Genomic DNA, 27,777 nt, shown 5'->3' on the forward strand with positions numbered 1-27,777 from the left:
AGGATAGAAACCTCCTCGAATTTCCAATTTAACTGCTTGTATATCTCTCATTGCAAATTGGATACAAATACGACGGTTTCCCCCGGGGAAACCCCAGCGAGAAATGGGGAAGATTCCTTCTCATTTATCAAATGAATTGTAGCCGCTACCCACATCCCGAAATATCGTACGCCACGGATAAAATCCAGGGAAGAGACCCGCGATACCATAGAAACACATCACAATACCTTGTGGAATGAAAACAATCTGTCCAGATGGAAGTGTGGGGATTAAATCTTCACCAATATAACTAGAGATTCCAACCGCCGGAAAACCCATTGCGCCACGAACCGGGATACGGGCCCAACACAAATTACTGAATCTACGAGAACCTCTTGGAGAATCTACTCGAAACCATTCGGATTGACGATTCATTAATACTCCCTCCAGAAATTGCCTTGTTGGAATGAATCAGCCGCTTATATTGTTATTGGTCCCACCTCTACCCTACCCCCCCCCCCCCTCCCCGAATAGATGCAGATACAGATACAGCCGATGCTTCGACATCACTTCATTTTGAAAAGGATTCTTGGAAGGGATTCTGTTTCCGAGAAGTTTAGAACATTTTCCACTGTTTTGGTGCGTAGGTGGGGGTCGCTAAGATCTATATGTCTTAGCAACGATGGAACGATCCACGTCTCACTTATCCATAAGGGGAAAGTGAGATATAGATTGAGATGACGTTAAAGATTCCCAAGTGCTAAAACAAGTGCTCAAATAAAATAACCGCCGGTGAAGCTATGTGGAAAGAATATATCCGACCGAATCAAAAGCAAGAGTAGTAGTCGTAATTGATCGATCCTATGGAACAATTTCCGTGAGATAGTGTACAGAACAAGAAATTGTAGAATTTCGTCCCGTTCTATATAAATAAACAGAGATATCATTGTAATTGCCGGAAAGACCGAACCTACTAGGGGTACAGAAATGGAAGGTAAATAGGACGCTGTCGTAATGGAATCACCTCAAGTAAGAAAGATATGACACAGATAGATGTATCTATAATGACATTATATTGTTATTTTTATCTTTTATCCCCCAATGTCTAATAATAGTCTCCTTATCTCACGTAGAAAGGAAGTTTTTATACATTCGATATATCGAGACAGTTACTCGGAAATTGCTACGAAATCCATATTGTTTCCGGTAAGGTATCTGATTCCAGCTCCGATCAACTGACTCAATGAATCTGCAGACATCCGCGGTGTCTACTTCGTCGAATCAGGCGCACAGCAGAGTCCGAAATTATACCGATGGTTAATCTCGATTTCTTACTGAGGTATAATTGCATTGTGGCATAATTTGCATGGCGTGATATCAGAGAAGGATAGAAAAGTATTGTTACGACGGTTCGCTGAATAAATTCCTCTCATTGGAGAGGTAGAGAGATTAGTAGGACAACCCCGAATTGATAATTCCTAACTTGATTAATGAGAAGGAGGGAGAGTGATAGAAACGGGGGTTTAACCGAATGGGGGGAAAGGAGGTTCAATTCCTTTTACAAGGAGCTGAAGAATAAAGCTCAGATATCTCACTCGGAACACCTTTTAGAGGATTACGTGGAACAATTGAATCGGGTGATCCATGATCAAATAAAGATTCAGCTACTTGAAAGCCATCGGGTATCTTCTGACGCAGTGTTTGTTCAATCACCCTTTTCCCAGCAAATGCTATGTATGCTTTGGACTCAGCAATAATTACGTCCCCTAACGTACCAGAACTAGCAGTAACACCACCCGTAGTTGGATAGGTAGGAACCGATATATATAATAATCCCTTCTGAACCTGATGTATTTGTGGGACGGGAGGAATCTTAGCCATCTGCATCAGACTCAACGTCCCTTCTTGCGTACGTGCTCCGCCGGAAGCACAGATAATAACTAGTGGAAGGGATTGATCCGTGGCACATTCGATTGAGCGGGTAATCTTTTCACCTACCACAGAACCCATACTTCCCCCCGTGGATTGAAAGTCCGTAACACCAAGCGCAATAGGTGTCCCGTTTAGACATCCCACCCCTGTCTGAACAGCATCAGTTAAACCCGTTCGTTTCTGGGAGTTGATGATGCGACTTCCATGAGAATCCCCGTCAGAGAAACCTGGAACATCTTATGCAGTCATGTCTTCATCCATGGGAATCCAAGTGTCACGATCGATCGGAAGTTCGATTCTTTCTGTACTAGTCATTGGGGGGTGATAGCCGCACTCCTCACAAATATTTTTATTTTGTTTTGGGAATCTCACGTAAAGCATGTTACCGCAGTTGTCACACCGAGTCCACAACCCCCTGTCGGTATCAATGCTTATGTCTCTATTCCTTCCTCTCTCACTCAAAACGTAACCCTTTGTGGCTTTTTCGAGGAAAGCCCCGATCAATCCACCAAATTCGCGTTTATCTTCGAACCGATTTCTCACAGACATAGGAATTTCCTCATTCATTTCTTCTCCTTCGCTTCGGAGGTAAAAACAGTCGATTCTATTAGATTTCATTTCATCAATGAGATAGACACAGAGATGGAGAAATCATTTCTGAACTATCAGGATCAGCGTCTGTTCGGAATAGGCGTCGAATCGAGACTGACTCCGAATCCGATAACTAATTGGCAATTGACTGATCATCTATTTGATCAATCATATGTTAGAACCCCACAAATAATTATCCAATAACACTTCGTGGAAATAGTTGTGTCGTGTACTGAGAGGCACTGAATCATTTCCTTACTACTCGAGTCTCTGCAGCTCGTATTCCACCTCTCCTATGCAAATTGGGGGGGATTCGAACCCCCGTCCCCATGGATCGGAACCATGTGCTCTCATCCGCTGAGCTACCAACTCCGATCCGTGGCATATCGGGAGTATGGAGGGGAATGTTCCTTCTCCCTATACTCCCTGTTCGCCCCACGAATCCTACCGAATGAATGAGATTCCCGAATAGTTACGGAAATTACAATGTATCAATTGTGTCGAATTCAAATTTGATCTGTTTCCATACCTCGCAAGCAGCAGCCAATTCGGGACTCCACTTACTAGCTTCGCGGATAATCTCGTTACCTTCACGAGCAAGATCACGTCCCTCATTACGAGCTTGTACACAAGCCTCCAATGCAACTCGATTAGCTACGGCGCCTGGTGCGTTTCCCCAGGGGTGTCCCAAGGTTCCTCCGCCGAACTGTGAGACAGAATCATCTCCGAAGATTTCAGTTAGAGCGGGCATATGCCAGACATGGATACCTCCCGAGGCTACGGGAAATACACCTGGCATGGATACCCAATCCTGAGTGAAATATATACCACGGCTTCGGTCTTTCTCGATATAATCGTCGCGTAGCAAATCGACGAAACCCAGTGTGACTTCTCGTTCTCCCTCCAGTTTACCCACTACGGTCCCGGCGTGGATATGATCCCCGCCGGACATACGCAATGCTTTGGCTAGGACACGAAAATGGATACCGTGATTTCTCTGTCTATCGATAACAGCATGCATCGCGCGGTGGATATGAAGCAGTAGCCCATTATCTCGACAATAAAAGGCCAAGCTAGTATTTGCAGTGAAGCCTCCCGTCAAATAATCATGCATGACGATGGGTGCTCCCGATTCTCTAGCAAAGACTGCTCTTTTCATCATTTCCTCACACGTACCCGCAGTGGCATTTAGATAATGTCCTTTTATTTCGCCCGTTTCGGCCTGAGCCTTGAAAAGAGCTTCTGCCACAAACAGGAACCGGTCCCTCCAACGCATGAATGGTTGAGAATTTACGTTCTCATCATCCTTCGTAAAATCAAGTCCGCCACGGAGACATTCGTAAACAGCCCTGCCATAGTTTTTAGCAGATAAGCCCAATTTTGGCTTGATTGTACATCCCAGCAAGGGACGACCATATTTGTTCAGTTTATCCCTTTCGACTTGGATACCGTGAGGCGGCCCAATGAAAGTCTTGGAATAAGCAGGAGGAATTCTCAGATCCTCCAAACGTAGAGCTCGTGGGGCTTTAAATCCAAATACGTTACCTACAATGGAAGTGAACATATTGGTGACGGAACCCTCTTCAAATAGATCCAAAGGATAAGCTACATATGCGATATATTGATTCTCTTCCCCAGCAACGGGTTCGATGTCGTAGCATCGACCCTTGTAACGATCGAGACTAGTCAGTCCATCCGTCCACACAGTGGTCCACGTACCTGTGGAAGATTCTGCAGCTACTGCAGCTCCAGCTTCCTCAGGCGGTACCCCGGGTTGCGGAGTCATCCGGAAGGCTGCCAAGATGTCAGTATCTTTGGTCTCATAATCGGGAGTATAGTAAGTTAGTCGATAATCTTTAACACCAGCTTTGAACCCAATACCTGTTTTAGTCTCTGTTTGTGGTGACATGAGTCCCTCCTTACAATTCAATTAGTAAATCCTGCAAGGATGAGATCTGCTCGACATAGATGGAAGAATTCAACGTGAAGCGTGGAATAGGTCCTGATAGATTCGACTCGAGACGTTTGTCGAAACTCTACCTCAAGCATGGGACATTAGTATTTTATAATACGTCCCACATGTAATGCAACTGACTCTGGTTGTTTCGCACGGAAATTGCTTGAAGAATTAGATCGTAATACATCTCGATACATTGACTCGGGAATCTTTTCGTGGTTAGACTGGTCAGTAGAAGCAAAAAAGGGGATTGAATTCGATATCTGGTTCGCTTTGCGAATAGACGGGGGAAAAAAGGGGATTCGACGAATGAGATGTAGCAATCACATCTAACTAGATGGACCAACTCGTGGGTATCGCGCTCTTTTGCCTCCGACCCATATGTGGAGAGGAGGAAATCAAATCCTACAGTACCTGTCACCCATCTGGATGGATCGGAATCGACTTCCGAGGAAGCAAATGATATGTTTGAAAAAGGGGGAGAAGGGTGTGGAACTAGTAACTCCCCACCATCAACCAATTAGCAATGAAATGCCAGATGGTTCTGCCAATTCGACAATCAAATGAAGATAATACACCAAAACAGTTACGAAAACCAGTTCTTCTGCTTTTGGAATTTCTAAATCAGTGGAGAGAAATGTGGGATATATTACCCAGATCATTGGACCAGTATCGGATGTGTCTTTCCCTCCAGGTAAAATGCCCAATATCTACAACTCTTCGATGGTTAAGGGGAAAAACCCGGCGGGTCAAGAGATTAATGTTACTCGTGAGGTGCAACAATTACCGGGTAATAATGAAGTCAGAGCCGTAGCTATGAGTGCTACAGATGGTCTGATGAGAGGTATGGGCGTCGTCGATACAGGAGCTCCTCTCAGTGTTCCTGTTGGTGAAATTACTCCTGGTTGAATCTCTAATGTCCCTGGTGAACCCGTCGATGACTTGGGTCCCGTAGATATTGGTACGACGTCCCCCATTCATAGATCCGCTCCGGCATTTACGCAGTTGGATACTAAATTATCTATATTTGAGACGGGGATTAAAGTCGCGGATCTTTTGGCTCCCTATCGTCGAGGAGGAAAGATTGGATCATTTGGAGGAGCTGGAGTGGGAAAAACGGTTCCTATCACGGAATCAATTAACAACATCGCCAAGGCTCACGGAGGTGTATCTGTATTTGGTGGGGTGGGGGAACGCACCCGTGAGGGTAATGATCTTTACATGGAAACGAAGGAATCGAAAGTTATTAATGAACAAGATATATCAGAATCGAAGGTGGCTCCAGTTCATGGTCAGATGAATGAACCACCAGGAGCTCGTATGAGAGTTGGTTCAACTGCTCTGACAATGGCTGAATATTTCCGAGATGTGAACAAGCAAGATGTCCTTTTATCTATCGACAACATATTTCGTTTTGTCCAAGCAGGATCAGAAGTTTCTGCTTTATTGGGTAGAATGCCTTCCGCCGTGGGTCATCAACCAACTCTTAGTACAGAAACGGGATCCCCACAAGAGAGAATTACTTCTACCAAGGAAGGATCGATAACTTCTATTCAAGCTGTTTATGTACCTGCAGATGATTCGACTGACCCAGCTCCTGCTACAACATTTGCACACCCAGATGCTACCACTGTGCTTTCGAGAGGACTAGCAGCTAAAGGTATTTATCCGGCTGTAGATCCCTTGGATTCGACTTCAACCATGTTACAACCCTGGATTGTGGGTGAAGAGCATTACGAAACCGCACAAGGGGTTAAACAGACTTTACAGCGTTATAAGGAATTGCAAGATATTATAGCTATTCCCGGACTGGATGAATCGTCAGAAGAGGACCGTCTAACGGTAGCTCGGGCTCGGAAGATAGAACGTTTCTTATCACAACCCTTCCTCGTAGCAGAAGTATTTACTGGTTCGCCAGGGAAATATGTTAGTTTAACAGAAACCACTAAGGGATTTCAAATGATTCTTCCTGGAGAATTGGATAATCTCCCTGAACAAGCTTTTCATCTGGTTGGCAACATCGATGAAGCCACCACGAAGGCTGCAACCTTACAAGTGGAGGGTCAATGAAAGGGATGGTACTGAATCTTCGTGTAATGGCTCCTAATCGAACTGTTTGGAATTCTGAGGTTCGAGAAATCGTCCCATCTACGAGTAGTGGCCAGATTGGTGTATTGCCCAATCACGCTCCACTTCTTACAGCTTTGGATATGGGAGTCCAGAAGGTACGTCACGATGGACAGTGGTCCGCAATGGCGTTGATGGGTGGTTTCGCCATGGTAGACAGTAATCAGGTAACAACATCAGTCAACGAAGCAGAACGAGCTACCGAAATTGATCCTGAGGAGGCTCGGGAAGCTCTTCAGACAGCTCAAGCTGACGCAGCTCAAGCCGAAGGCAGAAGGAAAGCTATTGAAGCTAATCTAGCATTTAAAAGAGCTAAGGCGAGATTAGAGGCTTCAAATACTACTCAATCATTCCCACTTTTAGTTGCGCCTGTGAGAAACGACGGGAAAAGCATGATGGGACACACAATGATTTGTTAGTCCCGTAATACTTCGTATCCATCCCAAATATTTGTAGAACTTATTAGGTATCATTTCAAGTATTGTGGTACCTAATGAGTTTTACCTACTATTGGATTCGAACCAATGACTCTCGCCGTCAATGACTCTCGCCGTATGAAAGCGACACTCCAACCACTGAGTTAAGTAGGCTTCTATTGCTTGTAGTACTCTATTATACCGACCCAGGGAGAGAATTTCAAACAATTAGAACATCAATAAATATTTGATTTTAACGGCAAAAGATGAGTCTCGCCTCCTTCTCGGTTGGTTACCAGCTTGACAGGGATCATCCGATGCATTATACTAATGTAGCCACAGGGCTATAGCTCAACGGTAGAGCACCTCGTTTACACGTGCGCCGATGCTTCTCGGGAAGGGTTCGTCGCTATTCAACCGATCTACGCGGAATATACCGCGTAAGTTACTTATGTCTTACCCTATTGGGAGATGTGGAAGAACAGTAGCATGACGAAGAATCGATCGGAAAAAGGATCGATTTCGGTGGGTTGATATGGTCAGTAGATGATACGTCTAATGCTAAGGGTGGTGGGGGCAATGCGAGGACCTCAACAAGATCTCTTCTTCGTCCTACGAACCTTGAGGTGTATGAGGGTATCGTATCTCCTTCCTAGGCGATCGAGACACTTAGAATTAAGTGGATTTGTGTCTACGGGATGCAAACCTGTGTCAACACTAAGAATCTTCTCGAGAGACTTCGGGATTGCTTCGGAGGGAACGAGTTCTTCGAGCACACGGAACCATTTCTTTGTTATTTATAATGAAGCAAAGGATGGTGCATCAACAATGGCTTCTTCCTCCCATCCGGTGGAAGACTAGTTGATGAGGGAGCCCAATGCCACGAAAGAAGCATGTTGGGTTCGTGAAGCAGTTCAAGAATTTATATATTCCGATCTGCATTACCGAGAATGTTTACGGTTCGAATCCGTATAGCCCTAATCTTTAATGATAAGCCGGTCTCGCCCATCGCAGCGGAACTAATTGAGAATTACCCAGATTCAACGCGACTCGCATGAACTATATAGATCGTAGGGTCACTACTTCCGTTTCGATCAGGGGATAGGGATGAAGATCAGGAAGGAGAAGGAATTATTCATTAATAAGTTCCTCAATGATGGTCAATCGGAGAAAATTCAGATAAGAATCTAAATTGACGGATTGCTTTCCATAATAGATAATCCGTATAAATCAATCTTATGCATCGATTCGGTAGGGAGGTACATACCATACCCCACTACCTACTTAGTAGAATATAGTCCCCATCCGGTTCTTCCGGCAATTTGACTCATTCCACGGATTCCAGCCAAGAGCTCATTTCCGGATGGGGAGTCCCGTTTCTAATAATCTTCTCGCAAGTCCATTTGGTATCCAGCATCTTCCGAGGACTGGATCGGAGGGACGATTGGCTCATCACTGGGGGGGTGTACATCCCGATTCCATTCTGGGATGAGATGTCCGTGAGCCACGTCTGGCATCTCATCCCCGATCGAACGATCGAGGAGTCAGCAACCCCCCCCCCCTTCACTTATCATAAAGATGTTACACCCACACGGTGGGGTGAGAAGATAAATACCGAAGCAGGAGGAGTATGTAAATGTTTTTGCTTCCTAAACACGATTCCTTCCGGATCCTCCTACTAGTATCCATCCTTATTCCCTATACAGCCTTTTCGGTTTCCAGATCCGTCGCACCCATCCGCGAGGGGCCTGAAAAACTAACAAGCTATGAATCAGGTATGGAACCAAAGGGAGGGGCTTGGATCCAATTCCAGATCCGTTATTATATGTTTGCCCCGGTATTCGTTATTCCCGACGTCGAGACGGTCTCTCCCTATCCCCGGGCTATGAGTTTCAGGGAATTGGGTCTATTTGCTTTTACTGAAGTGTCTATCCCCATATCCATATTAATTGTCGGTTCGATTTATGCATGGTGAAAAGGAGCATTGGAATGGTCCTAATTTCTAACTATTCGGGTAAGAGGAACGGAGTCGACTCCCGTGGGGGGAATCCACTAATTAACTCCGTGGAGTCCTTCTCCCCCGATCAAGACACATCAAACTCGATTATTTTGACTAACTTGAATGATCTCTCCAATTGGTCTCGACTTTCCAGTTTGTGGCCACTCCTTTACGGTACTAGCTGCTGCTCCATTGAATTCGCCTCATTAATTGGTTCACGCTTCGACTTCGACCGGTACGGTCTAGTACCAAGATCCAGCCCCAGACAAGCTGATCCCATAATAACGGCGGGTACTATCACCATGAAGATGGCTCCGTCTCTAGTGAGACTCTATGAACAAATGCCCGAACCAAAGTATGTAATTGCTATGGGGGCATGTACCATTACGGGAGGCATGTTTAGTACGGATTCTTACAGCACCGTTCGCGGAGTGGATAAATTGATTCCTGTGGACATTTATTTGCCGGGTCGTCCGCCCAAGCCCGAAGCTATTATTGATGCTGTGACAAAACCCCGCAAAAGAATTGCTCAGGAAAACTATAGGGATCGAACTTCTTGTCGAACCCGGAAGAGATATTTTAGTCTGAATCACCGACTTTTTTTCGTACCCAATACCTATACCGGTGAATACAATCAACGAATCGCAAATCAGTCTTCGAAATCCCTATCAAATATCCTCTCGAAGGGATTGAGTGGATTCGAAAGTATGCATGAAGAATCCGTATCAGAGGCGGGCGGGTGAAGATATTCCACAGAGATATAGAACGTTAGCTAATATGAGTATTATCAATAACAACGGCGATTCCAACATCGAGATGCGGGGTCGATTACCCGCTTGGTCGACTAGACATAGTTTAGCCCACAGACCTTTAGGTTCTGATTACCGGGGTGTCGAGATCCCACAGGTCAAAGCAGGGGATTGGCCTTCTATAGCTGTTGCTTCATATGCGTGCGGTTTCAATTATCCCCGTTCCCAATGTGCCTATGATGCAGCACCAGGAGGATCCCTAGCTAGTGTGTATCATCTGACGGAGGTGCGAGACGATGCAGATCAACCTGAAGAAGTATGTACAAAAGTCTTCGTTCCGAGAAAAGACCCCAGGATTCCATCCGTTTGTTGGGTTTGGAAAAGTTCCAATTTCCAGGAACGGGAATCCTATGATATGTTAGGAATCACTTATGAGAGTCATCCGCACCTACAACGTATCTTAATGCCTGGGAGCCGGCTGGGATGGCCTTTACGTAAGGATTATGTCGTACCCGACTTTTATGAGCTACAGGATGCTTATCGAATTGGGACGGAGGCAAAATTGAAAGCCATCCTCCCACTAGCCAATTCTGTATCATTCTATTTAATCTTGTGCGGCAGGTGAGGCTGGTCTACCTTATTTGAGACACTTGTTTCTCGTACGATCAATCGCATCCACGTATCTGCATCGAAATCCGCACCTACATATGCACGTTCAAGCGTATGTAGGTGTGGGTATAGATACATACCCCGACCAGTAGACCAATAAGCAATCCATATTTTTTTTTTGGATTCTCCTATTTCCAAGTGCGGTTTTCGCCCGCAGCCATCAGATCAAATTATTTCCCATCGGTATGCCAGGAACCAGACTTGAACTGGTGACACGAGGATTTTCAGTCCTCTGCTCTACCACTGAGCTATCCCGGCCAGTGATTCCGCGATAATCCCAAACAAATATCCCAGCGTGGATTGATTCTTTCCTACCTATCCGTCCAATCGAAGTAACTATCCTCACGAATCCATTTTTTTTTTATACCTTGCAGGCGAACCATTCAGACAATCCATTGGATTTGCCGAATGGTTCAGTCGCAAACCACTCAAAAATATTCTCGAGCTGGGGACGAGACATCAATCCGATTCGATTGAGCTATGAATCGGGGGAGCATGGATCCCCTCTCGTTTAGGTGGAGGAAATCAATAACGTATTCGGGAGATGTATCTCGATACCCTTCGTCCGCTTGATGGGTCGAAGAATCCCATCCACCAGAATAGACGGGGAGGGATTTCTCTGTTTCATGGGGTAGATGCTTCCCACAACTCCTACGCAATTTGGATAATATGTTTCATCCCGTTCTACTGGGGATGTAGGGACTCGAACCCTCACGGTCCTACAAAGACCAACGGATTTTCTTTCTACCACAATTTGCATTGCTGTTTCCATCAACGGCGTAGAGTTGGACTCCATCTCTATCCGCGAAGTCTGTTACTAATGGTTATTCATCGAACCATATTCATCCGAATACGGAGTATACATACACAAAGAGGAAATCAGGAGAAGATGGATTCGGGGATAATCGAGTAGATCCCACCAATACCCGAGATTCTCGAGATTTTGATACAATCCTCGGTGCGGATGTTGAGTATGCACTGGGAGAGGATCCTCGCCGCTTATAGGATCATTCTAGATTGAATCATCCATGGAAAGAGAACATCTATCCGCTTAATGAATAATAGAAATTAATAGATCGTTCGTCGGAATAGCTTCCGTCGAGTCTCTGCACCTATCTCATAATCCGAATCCTGCTTCTGAAATGAGATTTGGCTCAGGATCGCCTACTAAATAATCCTAGGTTTCCCTGAATTTGAAAGCTATCACTCGGTGTGTTTCCATACCTAGGCTCAATCCAATCGAGTCCGCAGCGTCTACCATTCCGCCATACCCCCCCCCCCCTTGAGTCCCAAACCGAAGCAATGGATCTGCAATTGCATCAAATCCTTTTGCATGCCATCCGAGTTTGCATGTTCCATGCCATTTGTTCCAGAGATATTTCACGAGTCTCTTGATTCCGGTCAAGCGGAAATTATATACCCCGTCCCGATTCCCGAATTCTCAACCTCTTCCCTTTTCTGTTTCTATTCCCAATTTCCTCCAGAAAGGGACTCCACCGATCCCAGAGAATATATATCTGCGAGACCATACCCTGCTTCTCCGTATTCGCGTACCCATAAGAATTATACACGGGTGGGGTAATTAAATCAATACGATACGGTAGGAGATGGAATTATCGACTCATCTAACCCATCTCTGTGGTTGAATAACCTTGCGGCTGACTGCGCCGTGGGCGCAACCACCATTGTCGCTTTAGGAGGGTTCTATTCCATCCCATGGGGTTCAAAAGAACCAGGAAGCTTGGTTTGGATTCGGAAGTACCACATTCACAAGGCAGAGGTTATCGGTTCGATTCCGGCAGAATATTGCCCAGTATCAGTCGATGCACCAATACCGTGTCTCCCTTCGGCTTTGTCCCCCGCGTCGAAGCCTCCATTTCCAATAGAGTCGATGGGAATTCGAGTATTTGTTCGTCTACATTCATAGGTTATGATTATTACAAATACCAATGGTCAACAAAATTGGGTGACACTTATAAATAGTACCAGTACTTCGATTACGGAGAGGTCCATTCGGGTCTTACCATGCTTACAAGAAGGAGTTTTTATGTCTCGTTATCGAGGACCCCGTCTGAAAATAATAAGTCGTCTCAAGGATCTACCCGGGCTTACAAATAAAACATCAAATCCGAGAGAAGCACGAATTGCTATTGATAATCTGCTTCGAGAAAGGTATCTCAATTTTGCGTGCGTCTGGAAGCCAAACAGAGATTACGTTTCAATTAATGGATCAACGGAACGACAATTGCCTAGATACGTTCGTATTGCTAGAAGAGCCAAGGGTTCAACAGGTCAAGTACCATTACAGCTACTCGAAATGCGTCAGATAATATGTTTCTCGTCCAGGTATGGCTCCTACTATTCTGCAGCTAGGCAATTAGTTAATCATAGACACATTTCTAGTGAACGATCGTATAGTCGATATACCGAGTTACCGTCGCAAACCAAAAAGATACTATTATTGTGAGAAATCGACCGGGTTCTCGCAATGGACCAAATAGAGAGATGGATTTTCTCGGGGAGACAAATACCTGATCATTCAACTTTTTCCTCGTCGGGGAGACAGTAGACCCACAGGATTAGTGAATGGAATCGCAAATCGGAGTCCACTGGTTGGATATAAATGAATTGCTCGTCGTTGAGTATTACTCCCGCAAAGCCTAACCCCAAGTAAATTATCTAATAGTCTGGGATTCCTCATTCTGAAATTCGGATACCCCCCCCCCCGGGGGGGGGGATTCTTGGAATATTATTTGAAATCGGGAGTACTAAACTGGAAGCATTCCAAAGGATTAGCAATTCTTTGGGGTGCCGAACAGAGTCAATGACGTGAATGCAAAGGGGAAAGGGGGGATTCGAACCCCCGGTAAACAAGAGTCTACATAGCATTTCCAATGCTACACCTTAAACACTCAGTCACCTTTCCTGCAACTTTGTACTATTTACACATCTTACCAATCTAAGAAACCGAGTAGCAACTCAATCCTCGATGATAGACGGGAAAAAGTGATTCCTGGAAGTGAGTGCAAGCCTCATCAGTTATTAAGAAATGAGATTAATTCCCGGAATTGAGGTAGGGGAGGTGACCCCATCCCTGGGATAGATTTTTAGTTGTTCCGAGTCGATTTCATAATGAGAGATTTTCAATTAGGTGATGCAGATCCCACAAAAGCAATCACTCCATAGTAATTATTCATGGATGCTGCGAGACTATATACCCCCATTCACACACGACTCTCATTCGGTGCGGAATTAGTTACTCCACCCTCCCAGTCGATTGAGGGGAGGGACATAGATACCAGACGGATGCACCTTTCCCCTTGTATTGCAAAAGAGATCTGTTCTTCCGGCATCCTGATTAACTCAATAATAAGTGAACGAAGAGGAATTCCAATTACGCCTAGATCCCAGAGAAATGACAATTCTATTGATAGAACTCCCACGATTCTGGCGGATATCTTGTTACAAAATCATACCGACTACTGCTAGGGAGAAGCTTTTACTTATTATAGAGATGGTGCGATTTGGGGAGGGAAAATCGATTAACCTTAATTCCTAATTAATTGGGGGATTCAAATTCCGATAGACCCGCGTTTGGTGAAGGTATGTTTCGAACGGGAAACAAGTCCTTCTGTCGTGTATCCTCGATTGATGCAGCCTCAAATGCTCCAGTTTCGATCTCCGGCGAATCGTAGTAGTAAGCAAAAGGTGAAACCTACGGACCGACCTATTTGTAGGACTCCGTGGGTAGGCATAGGGGAGAGGCACTACGTGGAGGAATCGACAACGCAAAAGCTTCGTTACGGTTGGGTTCAGCCGCGCGTCGTGTTTCTATGACGAATACCAATAATGATTGGGACAACGAACATCCATCCCGTTCGTATTTTGGATACCCCTAGAATCATCGGAGATTGTCGAAGTAGCTGATCCCCATGAAACTCGAAGCGTTGGGAACAGAGAAATTGTCATTAGTCTCTTGGTGTCGACGTGTCGGAGTGGCACAACCATGTTAACAAGAGATTTTTGGCAGAAGGGATGGCTAGTCCAGTAGTTTCACAGACACTAGCCCCCGTTCATCCATAGGTTTAGAGTAGGAATTGCTAGACTATTCCAAATACTAGTCTCTCTCCATGCATCATGCAGGAGGAGCCGTATGAGGTGAGAATCTCAAGTACGGTTTTGAAGCGGAGCTCATTCACGCTGAGTGAGCGACCCTGACGAATGTCGGCCCAATCCGAAGGAGAATATGCAGAAGCTTCATAAAATTACTACAAAGCTATGCGTTTGGAGATTGATCCTCATGATCGGAGTTACATACCCCATAATATAGGTTTGATTCATACTAGCAATGGAGAACATGCAAAGGCTTTGGAATACTATTTTCAAGCATTGGAACGGAATCCTTTTCCACCACAGGCTCTTAATAATATGGCTGTGATCCGTCATTACGTGCGATTACCCATACTATAGGATCCCTTGATTCGAAACCACTCGATGTAGGAGGCTTTCCACAAGCATACTCCCATAAGGAGTTCTCCTGAGCTGTGGAATTTGGTGTCCCCCGTAGTAACTCAGGTCCGGGGGAAGAACGGAAGCCTGTGAATCCCATGGATAATCGGGTGAATTGAGGGAGAAAGCACCGCAAAGATTCGTCATCGAAAATCTGGGTCGATACGATGAGATTTGCTCACTCAGGGGGGTTCTACAATCGATTCCTGTAATAGAATCGATTTGGAAAGGAATATCGAGCTATGGTGTAGTATCAAATCCCAAAGGAAACATTTCAGCGGATCTATTTTTAGAAGTAGGGGAATTAGTTCCGGGGGAGATTATTACCCTCCTCCACGAATTAGGAGTATGGAAAAGATTCTATCTCGCATCGATAGGATTGGAAACCATTCCCAGTAACTACTCTTGATTCTTCTCTAGACTAACGGGGGAGGGGGCCAAGTAAATCTCTCTCTTCTCTTGGATCAGATAGAGAATAAGCTACTGAGTAGTCATTCGAGCCGCATGAGGTAGGAAACTCTCAAGTCCGGTTCTGAGGGAGGATATCTCGAAGGGATCTATCCATCCCGACCGGGGGGAGCAGGCCATTCAACAGGGAGACCCGGAGGCTTCGGAATCTTGGTTTGATCAAGCCGCTGAGTGTCGGAAACAAGCAATAGCACTTCCTCCAAGCAATTATATCGAAGCACAAAATTGGTTGAGGATTACGAAACGTTCCAGGTGATGAGAGAGGGGGGTGACGCCGGGGTAGCAGTGATATGGGGACCAGACAATTGAAAGAAATTCCTTTACATTTTCTACCCCCCCCCCCCCCCCTGGGATACCAGGAAGGAGAAGACTTCTCCTCCTACCGATTGCCATCTGGTAATATGTAACCCCCCCCCTACTGAAACGTATAAGAATCTCTCTATACAAGGTCCATAAAGCACTAATAAGTTGTGTAATAATAAGATTAAATGCCTGCCTCGGATAACTCTTCTATTACAGCTGTTCCAGTTCCAAACTCAGGGAGAAGAATACCTTACATACGAATTCCATCTCTTAGAAGTTTCGTATCCCCCGCTGGTAGGTCGTTGCTATCCCCTGTCCGAAGAGAGGAGAATCTCGATGACTATTCGTTCACCGGAACCAGAAGTCAAGATTATGGTGGAAAAGGATCCCGTGAGAACTTCTTTCGAAAAATGGGCTCAACCTGGACATTTCTCGAGAACTTTAGCTAAGGGTCCCAGTAGTACCACTTGGATTTGGAATCTACATGCTGATGCTCATGATTCTGATAGTCACACAAATGATTCAGAAGATATATCCCGTAAAACATTCAGCGCCCATTTTGGTCAATTAGCTATTATTCTTATCTGGCTGAGTGGTATGTATTTTCACGGGGCTCGCTTCTCTAATTACGAGGCGTGGCTAAGTGATCCCACTCATGTTAAGCCTAGCGCCCAGGTAGTTTGGCCAATAGTTGGTCAAGAGATACTTAATGGAGATGTAGGTGGGGGATTCCAGGGAATACAGATAACGTCCGGATTTTTTCAAATATGGCGGTCTTCTGGAATAACTAGTGAGTTACAACTCTATTGCACCGCTATCGGTGCCTTAATCTTTGCAGGATTGATGTTCTTCGCTGGTTGGTTCCACTATCACAAGGCTGCTCCAAAATTGGCTTGGTTCCAGGACGTGGAATCCATGTTGAACCACCACCTAGCAGGCCTCTTGGGATTGGGTTCCTTGGCGTGGGCGGGACACCAGGTACACGTCTCGCTACCCATTAACCAACTATTAGACGCGGGAATCGATCCTAAGGAGATACCTCTTCCTCATGAATCCATTTTGAATCGTGACCTTTTGGCTCAGATGTATCCCAGTTTCGCAAAGGGATTAACTCCATTCTTTACCCTCGACTGGTTACAATACTCAGATTTCTTAACCTTCCGTGGGGGATTGAATCCAGCCACAGGGGGATTGTGGTTGACCGATACTGCGCATCACCATCTAGCTATTGCAGTTCTTTTCCTGATAGCTGGTCACATGTATCGAACCAATTGGGGTATCGGGCATAGTACGAAAGAGATTCTGGAAGCTCATAAAGGTCCCTTCACGGGTGAGGGTCACAAGGGTCTTTACGAGATCCTAACTACTTCATGGCATGCTCAATTAGCTATTAATCTTGCTATGTTGGGTTCCCTAACAATTGTAGTGGCCCATCATATGTATGCTATGCCTCCCTATCCATACCTAGCTACTGATTATGCTACGCAGCCATCCCTGTTTACGCATCACATGTGGATTGGTGGTTTCCTAGTGGTAGGCGCGGCGGCACACGCAGCTATTTTTATGGTGAGAGATTATGATCCGACTACTCAATACAACAACCTATTGGATCGTGTCATTCGGCATCGTGATGCAATAATTTCACATCTTAACCGGGTATGCATTTTTCTAGGTTTCCATAGTTTCGGATTGTATATTCATAACGATACTACGAGTGCGTTGGGACGTCCCCAAGATACGTTTTCAGATACTGCTATTTAATTACAACCCATATTTGCTCAGTGGGTCCAAAACATTCATGCTTCTGCTCCTGACTTAACGGCACCTAATGCAACAGCAGGTACCAGTTTGACCTGGGGGGGTGGAGACTTAGTAGCAGTAGGTGGTAAAGTTGCTTTGTCACCAATCCCATTAGGTACTGCCGATTTTTTGGTGCATCACATCCATGCCTTTACGATTCATGTTACTGTATTAATATCACCAAAAGGTGTCCCGTTTGCGAGGAGCTCCCGCCTAATACCCGACAAAGCGAATCTTGGTTTTCGTTTCCCTCGTGATGGCCCCGGTAGAGGAGGTACCTGCCAGGTATCTGCTTGGGATCATGTCTTCTCAGGTTTGTTCTGGATGTATAATTCCATCTCAGTAGTTATATTTCATTTCAGTTGGAAGATGCAATCTGACGTACGGGGTAGTATAAGTGACCAGGGAGTAGTGAGCCATATCACTGGAGGAAACTTCGCGCAGAGTTCAACAACCATTAATGGATGGCTCCGTGATTTCCTATGGGCACAGGCTTCCCAAGTCATTCAATCGTATGGTTCTTCATTATCCGCATATGGTCTTTTATTCTCGGGTGCTCATTTTGTTTGGGCTTTTAGTCTGACGTTCCTGTTCAGTGGCCGTGGATATCGGCAAGAACTCATCGAATCTACTGTTCGGGCCCATAATAAATTGAAAGTTGCTCCTGCTATCCAGCCCAGGGCTCTGAGTATTGTACAGGGACGTGCCGTAGGGGTGGCTCATTACCTTCTGGGTGGAATCGCCACAACATGGGCATTCTTCCTAGCGAGAATCATTGCAGTAGGATAATGGCTAGGAGGATTCGAAAAGCATTACGGCATCAAGATTTCCAAAGTTCAGCCAGGGTCTATCCCAAGACCCAACTACTCGTCGTATCTGGTTCGGTATAGCCACTGCGCATGACTTCGAGAGTCATGACAATATTACCGAGGAACGTCTCTACCAGAAAATATTTGCTTCCCATTCTGGTCAATTAGCTATAATTCTTCTCTGGACTTCTGGGAATCTATTCCATGTAGCTTGGCAGGGTAACTTCGAGGCATGGGTGCAAAACCCATTACAGGTAAGACCAATCGCTCATGCCATTCGGGATCCTCATTTTGGTCAACCAGCCGTCGAGGCTTATACCCGAGGGGGAGCTCCGGGTCCGGTTAATATTGCTTATCCTGGTGTTTATCAGTGGCGGTACACTATCGGTTTACGCGACAATCAAGATCTATATACCGGAGCTATCTCCTTACTAGCTGTTTCCGCCTTGTTCCTGGTAGCGGGTTGGTTGCATCTACAACCCAAATGGAAACCGGGTATTTCTTGGTTCAAAAATGCTGAATCTCGTCTCAATCATCACTTATCAGGACTCTTCGGAATAAGCTCTCTAGCTTGGACAGGCCACCTGATTCACGTCGCTATTCCTGAATCTAGAGGCGAACATGTGAGATGGGGTAATTTACTAACTGCACTACCACACCCCCAAGGTTTGGGACCATTCTTTTCGGGTCAATGGAGTGTTTATGCACAAAGTCCCGACTCCGCTAATCACTCGTTCAATAGTGCTCAGGGAGCAGGAACTGCCATTTCAACCTTTCCGGGGGGATTTCATCCACAAACTCAGAGTTTGTGGTTAACTGATATCGCTCATCATCATCTGGCAATTGCGGTTGTGTTTATCATTGCCGGCCACATGTACAGGACTAACTACGGCATCGGACATAGTATAAAAGAGATTCTGGAAGCTCATATTCCTCCAGGAGGCAGGTTGGGACGTGGACATAGGGGACTCTACGACACAATCAATAACTCCCTACATTTCCAATTAGGACTCGCTTTAGCTGCTTTAGGAGTCATTACTTCCCTAGTGGCACAACATATGTATTCCTTACCCGCTTATGCTTTTATAGCACAGGATTATACGACCCAGGCCGCGCTATACACCCATCACCAGTACATCGCTGGTTTTATTATGACAGGGGCGTTCGCCCACGGAGCCATATTCTTTATACGGGATTATGATCCGGAACAAAATAAGGATAACGTGTTGGCAAGGATGTTGGAGCATAAAGAAGCAATAATAGCCCATTTGAGTCGGGCTAGTTTATTCCTAGGGTTCCATACTTTGGGTCTCTATGTCCATAACGACGTCACGTTAGCCTTTGGAACCCCAGAGAAGCAAATTCTTATTGAACCTGTATTTGCTCAACGGATACAATCCGCTCACGGTAAATCTTTGTATGGTTTCGACGTACTTCTCTCCTCGACAGACAGTCCAGCATTCAATGCTGGTCAGAGCTTGTGGCTACCCGGTTGGTTAGACGCCATTAATAATAATAGCAACTCATTATTCCTAACCATTGGACCCGGGGATTTCTTAGTTCATCATGCTATTGCTCCAGGTCCACATACAACTACACCGATTCTAGTGAAGGGTGCATTAGATGCGCGCGGCTCCAAGCTGATGCCGGATAAGAAAGAATTTGGTTATAGTTTTCCTTGCGACGGTCCAGGTAGAGGTGGTACCTGTGACATCTCGGCCTGGGATGCATTTTATCTGGCAGTTTTCCGGATGTCGAATACAATTGGATGGGTCACCTTTTACTGGCACCGGAAGCATATTACCCTGTGGCAGGGAAATGTAGCTCAATTCAATGAATCCTCTACTTACTTGATGGGATGGTTGAGGGATTATCTACGGCTGAATTCTTCACAACTCATTAACGGTTACAATCCTTTCGGTATGAACAGTTTATCCGTCTGGGCATGGATGTTTTCGTTTGGACATCTCGTTCGGGCTACTGGATTCACGTTTCCCATCTCCTGGCGCGGTTATTGGCAAGAACTTATTGAAACTCTGGCTCGGGCTCATGAACGCACACCTTTGGCCAATCTGATTCGCTGGAAAGACAAACCAGTCGCTCTTTCTATCGTTCAAGCACGATTAGTGGGACTAGCCCACTTCTCCGTAGGTTATATATTTACCTATGCAGCTTTCTCAATAGCATCCACATCGGGTAAATTTGGGTAGCTCTGTGTTTCGCCTCAATAAAAGCTAAAAGCATGTATCGCATTGGGCTTACCTTTGGCATTCGAGCCAGTGGTAAGCCCAACTTATCCACGATTAAAATCTGTCTCTGATGGATAGATAGCACGGATGGGTGGCAAATCATAGCACTTCAATTGGACTCTATCCCAAATTCCATCCATTCTATAATAACATTCCAATATCGCCGACTAGGAAATTACGGCAAAGAGGAGTCTCATTGAGAAAGAGAAGAAGAAACAAAAACTGGTGAGGAAATATTATCTCATACGTCAATCCCTGAAACAGAGAATGAGGGGGGGTTTATCAATACAAGAAAAATTAGAGGTTTCTGAGGCGTTCCAATCTCCACCACGTAACAGTGCACCCACCCGTCTTCGTAACCGATGCTCCCTAACCGGACGCCCCAGATCCAATTATCGAGACTTTGGTTCATCCAGACACGTACCACGCGAAATGGCACACGCTTGTTTGCTGCCTGGAGTAATAAAATCGAGTTGGTAGATAAATATTGGTTTTCCCACACGAATTGTTGGAGAATCGATCTCCATAAATTCACAAGATTCCCTCGTGTTCAATGTAATTATTTGAAGACTGTATAATAATTACAGCGAGGGAATCAACCACGCGGGGTAGAGCAGCTTGGTAGCTCGCAAGGCTCATAACCTTGAGGTCACGGGTTCGAATCCCGTCTCCGCAAACGAAAATTAACTTGGTGATAGGGTGATAAAGCAATAGGTGATAGGGGGATAAAGCAATAGTCCACCCTGTTCCCGTATTTTTATTCCAACTATTTGACCACGTACCGGCGGGTATTCATCCACAACATAAACCGGATAATCCCAAATTTTCCCCCCTCATTCTCCTTTTTCTCCTTCCCAGGTGAATCTCCCGATTCTCTATCGGGATCCATTCAATCGGGTAAGTAGGGGGTGGAAAGGAGGACTCAACCATTTCCGCTAGTTCCAGAGACCTTACCCCACCTAGTTTTAGTATCAGCAGTTTTTAATCCCCCCCCCCTGGTAAGATTGAGAGAATAGTGACAGGATAATGATTTGAGAAACGGGAAACAGAATAGTTCTGTTTCCGACATACTGTGTTTCATACACCTCATCAATGTCATCATCGGTAAGCCCTTTTAACTCAGTGGTAGAGTACCGCCATGGTAAGGCGTAAGTCATCGGTTCAAATCCGATAAAGGGCTCGTGAGATTTCACTCGACTTGTCTCTTTCTCTCGGCACAGACACTCGTAATCCTTCCTTACATTGTAGAGTACCACATATGTTTCTACCAATTCAGAAAATTAGTGATCACGTCGAAATGATCCTTCGCCCGAATAGGCGACGAATATGACGAGGCCCCCCCCCCCCCCAGATGCCTATCGAATCAGATTATCCTGATTATCCACTTTCACTGCTCGGGGGACTCCCGGTAAGATTCGCAACAAATATCCACATATATCTATCTATATAGCGGGATCCATATGTGGGTGGGGAAATCAACGAAGAATCAGCGAATCGCTACGTAATAAAGCTGTTCGGAATGTTCCCCCCCGTCTTGAATCTCAGAATTATTGCTACCCGTAATATAAGAAATTTAGGTAGATGTAATTCATGATGTGGAAGATCATTCAGTTACCCTGATACAGGAATCCAATGAGAATTCTGACTATCGATACATCTCTCCGCAGGGGGAGATATTCCAATGAATTCTCGTATGAAAAGATTTCAGCTAACTCCCAGCTACGGGTTTCTCTCGTATCATTCCGATCCATCTCCCGCTTCTTAACCAGGAGGTAAGACGGACTATATGGTTCTCATTTAATCTATCGAGACGGGAGTTTGTTTCTCTCGTCCGACATCAAGGAAAAGTGGCCTCCCCCCACCCCCCCCCCACCCACCCGCCATTAATCACCCGAATGATTCGGGAGCGAAAAGCTTCCGAATGGTATTGAGTATTGGTAGAATAAATATCAGGAAGTGTCTCTTCCATCGTGAAATAGACGAGTAAAGTGAAGATACGGATCATAAATATCTGTATGTACGCGTGTCCTACTCAATTCACCAAATAGATAGATTGCTGAAAATTGGTGCTTCTCCCACTCCTTCCTGTACTTCTCCAGTGGGCAGGACATGCGGGAGGAAACACCAGCACCACATAAAGAGATCCAATAGATGCCGTTGATTGTTCAATTGGAAGGAATCTAGCTGGGATAAAGTTCCGGATCAGGATTCATCGACGTAGCGAACGGGTTGATGGAGTCTCGGAAGAAGAGAAAGGGTTACCCACTTTCTGAAGAATCACGAAATCAATTTCGTTGTATCGGTACTCTATCCATATCCATCCGCTTGGGGGAACGAGACGGAGTAGAAAAGTACCCTCGACGGGACCTAGGAATATTGTTACCATGCCAGAGAGATTCCGACAAATTCTTATTCAGAAGGGGCAGTGATATGGTAGTTTCATTTCCTACACCACGACCCTATCATGTCATGAAATAGAAGGGCACCCAAAATGGTTGGAAGAGTTGAATAGGAGAATAACTATGACCATCGCCATTGGAAAATCCTCCAAGGAATCGAAAGATTTGTTTGATAGTATGGACGATTGGCTACGAAGGGATCGTTTCGTATTTGTAGGTTGGTCCGGTCTATTACTTTTCCCCACCGCTTATTTCTCCCTAGGCGGTTGGTTCACCGGCACAACCTTCGTCACCTCGTGGTATACTCATGGATTAGCTAGTTCCTACTTGGAAGGTTGCAATTTTCTGACTGCCGCAGTTTCCACCCCTGCAAATAGTCTCGCTCATTCCTTGCTTCTACTGTGGGGTCCGGAAGCACAGGGAGACTTCACCCGTTGGTGCCAATTAGGGGGTCTATGGACCTTTGTTGCTCTTCACGGTTCCTTCGCTTTGATAGGTTTCATGTTACGTCAATTCGAACTTGCTAGGTCCGTACAATTACGTCCCCATAATGCAATAGCGTTCTCTGCTCCCATTGCTGTTTCTGTTTCTGTATTCCTAATCTACCCGTTAGGGCAATCCGGTTGGTTTTTTGCACCCAGCTTCGGTGTAGCAGCTATCTCTCGATTCATTCTCTTTTTCCAGGGTTTTCACAACTGGACGTTGAACCCGTTTCATATGATGGGAGTCGCCGGAGTCCTTGGTGCTGCTCTTTCGTGTGCCATTCATGGCGCCACGGTGGAAAACACCTTATTTGAAGACGGTGATGGCGCAAATACATTCCGTGCTTTTAACCCAACTCAATCCGAAGAGACCTATTCAATGGTTACCGCTAATCGTTTCTGGTCCCAAATATTCGGTGTCGCTTTCTCCAACAAACGTTGGTTGCATTTCTTTATGTTATTCGTGCCAGTAACTGGATTATGGATGAGTGCTATCGGAGTAGTTGGTCTCGCTTTGAATTCGCGTGCTTATGACTTCGTTTCCCAAGAAATTCGTGCGGCGGAAGATCCTGAGTTTGAAACTTTCTACACAAAGAACATTCTGTCGAATGAGGGTATTCGTGCCTGGATGGCAGCTCAGGATCAGCCTCATGAAAACCTTGTATTCCCCGAGGAGGTCTTACCCCGTGGAAACGCTCTTTAACGAAACTCTGTCTCTGGGTGGTCGCGATCAGGAAACCACAGGTTTCGCTTGGTGGGCCGGTAACGCTCGACTGATCAATCTGTCTGGTAAATTACTCGGTGCCCATGTAGCTCATGCTGGCTTGATCGTGTTTCGGGCTGGAGCCATGAATTTGTTTGAAGTGGCTCACTTCGTTCCGGAGAAGCCTATGTATGAACAGGGGTTAATTCTACTTCCCCACCTAGCTACCCTAGGTTGGGGAGTGGGTCCCGGTGGGGAAGTCGTCGATACCTTTCCTATTTTGTTTCTGGAGTCCTTCATTTGATATCTTCCGCGGGTTCTAGGTTCGGGGGTATTTATCACGCTCTCATTGGCCCCGAGACCTTCAGAAGAGTCCTTCCCATTTTTCGGCTATATATGGAAGGACAAAAATAAGATGACTACTATATTGGGTATTCATCTAATCTTGTTAGGAGCCGGCGCCTTCCTCCTAGTATTCAAAGCGTTATATTTCGGAGGCTTGTATGACACATGGGCCCCGGGAGGTGGGGATGTACGGAAGATTACGAATCTCACTTTAAGCCCGAGTGTCATATTTGGTTACTTACTCAAATCCCCCTTTGGTGGAGAGGGTTGGATTGTAAGTGTCGATAACCTAGAAGATATTATTGGGGGACATGTCTGGCTGGGATCCATCTGTATCTCCGGGGGGATCTGGCACATATTGACCAAACCATTTGCTTGGGCCCGTCGCGCTTTTGTGTGGTCCGGAGAGGCTTACCCGTCCTATAGCTTAGGAGCACTTGCTATTTTTGGTTTTACTGCTTGTTGTTTCGTTCGGTTCAATAACACGGCATATCCTAGTGAATTCTATGGTCCTACCGGTCCAGAGGCTTCTCAAGCTCAAGCTTTTACTTTTCTTGTCAGGGACCAGCGTCTCGGCGCCAACATAGGTTCCGCTCAAGGACCTACTGGTTTGGGTAAATACCTGATGCGTTCCCCCACGGGAGAAATCATATTTGGAGGCGAAACAATGCGTTTCTGGGACCTTTCGTGCTCCTTGGTTGGAGCCACTGAGAGGCCCCAACGGTTTGGATTTGAGTAAGTTGAAAAGAGATATACAACCCTGGCAGGAGCGACGCTCCGCGGAGTATATGACTCATGCACCTCTGGTTCCTTAAATTCCGTAGGTGGAGTAGCTACTGAGATTAAATGCCGTGAACTATGTATCTCCCGAAGTTGGTTGGCTACTTCCCATTTCGTTCTAGGATTTTTCTTTTTTGTGGGTCATTTATGGCATGCGGGAAGAGCCCGTGCGGCGGCAGCCGGGTTTGAGAAGGGAATTGACCGTGATACCGAACCCGTTCTTTCCATGACACCATTAAATTAGGACAAATTGCTGAGATATTAATGGAAAGTTATTACTTGGTAGTATTAGTACCTACCATACCAGACAAATTTCCATTTTCTACTGGTGGTTCTTTGCGGAACCGGGACACAGCTCATACATAAACTAACCCCCCAGTGGGGTTAGTTCGATACGTCGGTATATACCCAGCAGTAACCTTTACCTCGCGGATGAGGGAAGGGCGAGGTGTAACTCACTGTTCATTTCTATAGGGTTCCGGGAAACCACAAGTTTCGGTAGCATTTGCACTTATGTCTACAAATCACCCCCTGGGAGGGGGTGATTTGGCGATGACGACTCATCTCCGTAAGCTAATTTGAAGCTAATTTGAATCCTCACCAGTTGTATCTGGTGGAACGTACCCATCCCGCAAATGGGTGGGTAATTGACCTTTGATCATCCCGATAAGTCAATCGATAGAACTGGTATTTTAAATACCTCTAGTTAACATCAGATCTCTCATATTTGTTTGTTTCCTATCCCTCGAACCCTGATAGGGAAAGTATTGACACGGGACCTGGGCCTGGAGATGCGGCGCATGAACCGGGGCGGAGGAGGAATACCCCCAGACTGCTTCAGAAGATTCCTCTCATCTATCATTATTAAGAATAGGCTCCCCTCGGGGACATTGGCATTTTTTGGGAAATACTAGGTGGTTCTTTTAGACCACCGATAGACCACTAATACCCCCTCCCGTCGGGTCCGGTACTGAATCAATTGAGGAGAGAGAGGGATTCGAACCCTCGATAGCGTTTCAGCACTATGCCAGTTTTCAAGACTGGAGCCATAAACCACTCGACCACCTCTCCTAGAAAGCTCTTCTCCAATTCTTCGGAGATCTTGTCGATCTTGATACACATGTATTGTATCGAGATTCACCCCTATTACGAAAGATATGAGATGATGGTTTCGTATGATTTACTATGAAATCAATATAGGGATCATTCCAAATAATCAAATTCTTACTCCTACTTGATGGATTATCAAGAGATTCGAAAGAGACATTGGATTCCGGGGTACTGAACTAGAAGGATTCTTGTTCCGTCCAAAATCCTCGGTCTCGGTATGGTGTAAGTCCCACCGGATGGGGATCAGATGGTACAAATCCTCTACTTCTGATACGTCGAGAGTCCTAACTACGACTATTGCTTTCCAATTGGCTTTATTCACATTAATCGCCATTTCATTCCTACTAGTAATTGGTGTACCTGTCGTGCTTGCTTCCCCCAATGGTTGGTCAAGCAACAAAAATGTCGTCTTTTCAGGGGCTTCCTTATGGATCGGATTAGTTTTCCTAGTGGGTATACTTAATTCCTTCATATCCCAGAGATTCAATGTATCGGTAATTCTGGCCCCCTCCTCACGATTCATAATGGCGAGTGGGGAGAGAGAATCAATAATAATTACGGTCTACGGAATCGACACTTCCTCCTCGGGGGGGGGGGGGCTCTCCGTCCACGAGGGAAAATCCCGAGACGAGGTGGATGGATTAGGTGTGTTGACTAGAGGAGTTACCACATATATAGTTATTCAATATAGAACGGGGTGGCATATCACGCGGATATAGTTGAATGGTAAAATATCTCCTTGCCAAGGAGAGGACGCGGGTTCGATTCCCGCTATCCGCCGACCCGACTTTCTTGCCCCGCTTCCACCCCCGGCAGTAGCCCCCGGGATAGTTCAGACCGGTGGAGAGAATATTTTTGAGCTTCAGGAGTGAGATATTCCCAATTGAGGAAGTCATAACCGAGTGATTTGAGGCGTAGATTTCCAATCTGGGTTTTCCCTCGAGGGGAAACAGAACATTGAATGAACCAAAAGCAATGGAGAAGCCTATATACTTACTGATGCTGCTGGTAATTACCAATTATTATTGGGATACATAAGTTCATCGGTGAAAGAAATAATCGTCCATGGAAATATGGATTGGGTGAAGCTTTTCAACTGCCTCACTTCACTTCGGAGAATTGCAAGGTTTAAGTCTCAGCGTTACCTCTATGCCGTGTTCGACTTCCTACACATCTAGGAAGCAGTCGACCTAGAGGTTGTGGGAGATGCCACATGCGGTTCCGCATATAGGTATGCATCGAGCGGGATTTTGCGATAAGGATTCGGAGAGGTATTCCAATTCCCCATCCATTGGATGTTGTATTCGGGGGGGATTCGGGAGAATCAGATTGACGATTTATAGATAATCTCTTATTATCTGAAGAGTGATTGGGCCCCCATCGTCTAGAGGCCTAGGACAC

The 27,777-nt window shown here is 45.6% G+C and overlaps 5 non-coding genes across 5 annotated transcripts; 2 read left to right on the top strand and 3 right to left on the bottom strand.

Moving 5' to 3' along the window:
• Nucleotides 1–2,800: 2,800 nt before the first annotated feature.
• Nucleotides 2,801–2,874, bottom strand: TRNAR-CCG (transfer RNA arginine (anticodon CCG)). The gene has a single exon. It is a non-coding gene; the product is annotated as a tRNA-Arg (tRNA).
• Nucleotides 2,875–10,605: 7,731 nt separating this feature from the next.
• TRNAF-GAA (transfer RNA phenylalanine (anticodon GAA)) lies at nt 10,606–10,677 on the bottom strand. The gene has a single exon. It is a non-coding gene; the product is annotated as a tRNA-Phe (tRNA).
• Nucleotides 10,678–21,159: 10,482 nt separating this feature from the next.
• TRNAM-CAU (transfer RNA methionine (anticodon CAU)) lies at nt 21,160–21,233 on the top strand. Its single transcript has one exon. It is a non-coding gene; the product is annotated as a tRNA-Met (tRNA).
• Nucleotides 21,234–26,248: 5,015 nt separating this feature from the next.
• Nucleotides 26,249–26,337, bottom strand: TRNAS-UGA (transfer RNA serine (anticodon UGA)). Its single transcript has one exon. It is a non-coding gene; the product is annotated as a tRNA-Ser (tRNA).
• Nucleotides 26,338–27,085: 748 nt separating this feature from the next.
• On the top strand, nt 27,086–27,156 carry TRNAG-GCC (transfer RNA glycine (anticodon GCC)). The gene has a single exon. It is a non-coding gene; the product is annotated as a tRNA-Gly (tRNA).
• Nucleotides 27,157–27,777: the final 621 nt, after the last annotated feature.

This window comes from Dipteris shenzhenensis, unplaced genomic scaffold, assembly GCF_047967505.1.
Source record: "Dipteris shenzhenensis isolate YYH24624 ecotype China unplaced genomic scaffold, Dip_SZ_1.0 scaf0240, whole genome shotgun sequence".
Lineage (NCBI taxonomy): Eukaryota > Viridiplantae > Streptophyta > Polypodiopsida > Gleicheniales > Dipteridaceae > Dipteris > Dipteris shenzhenensis.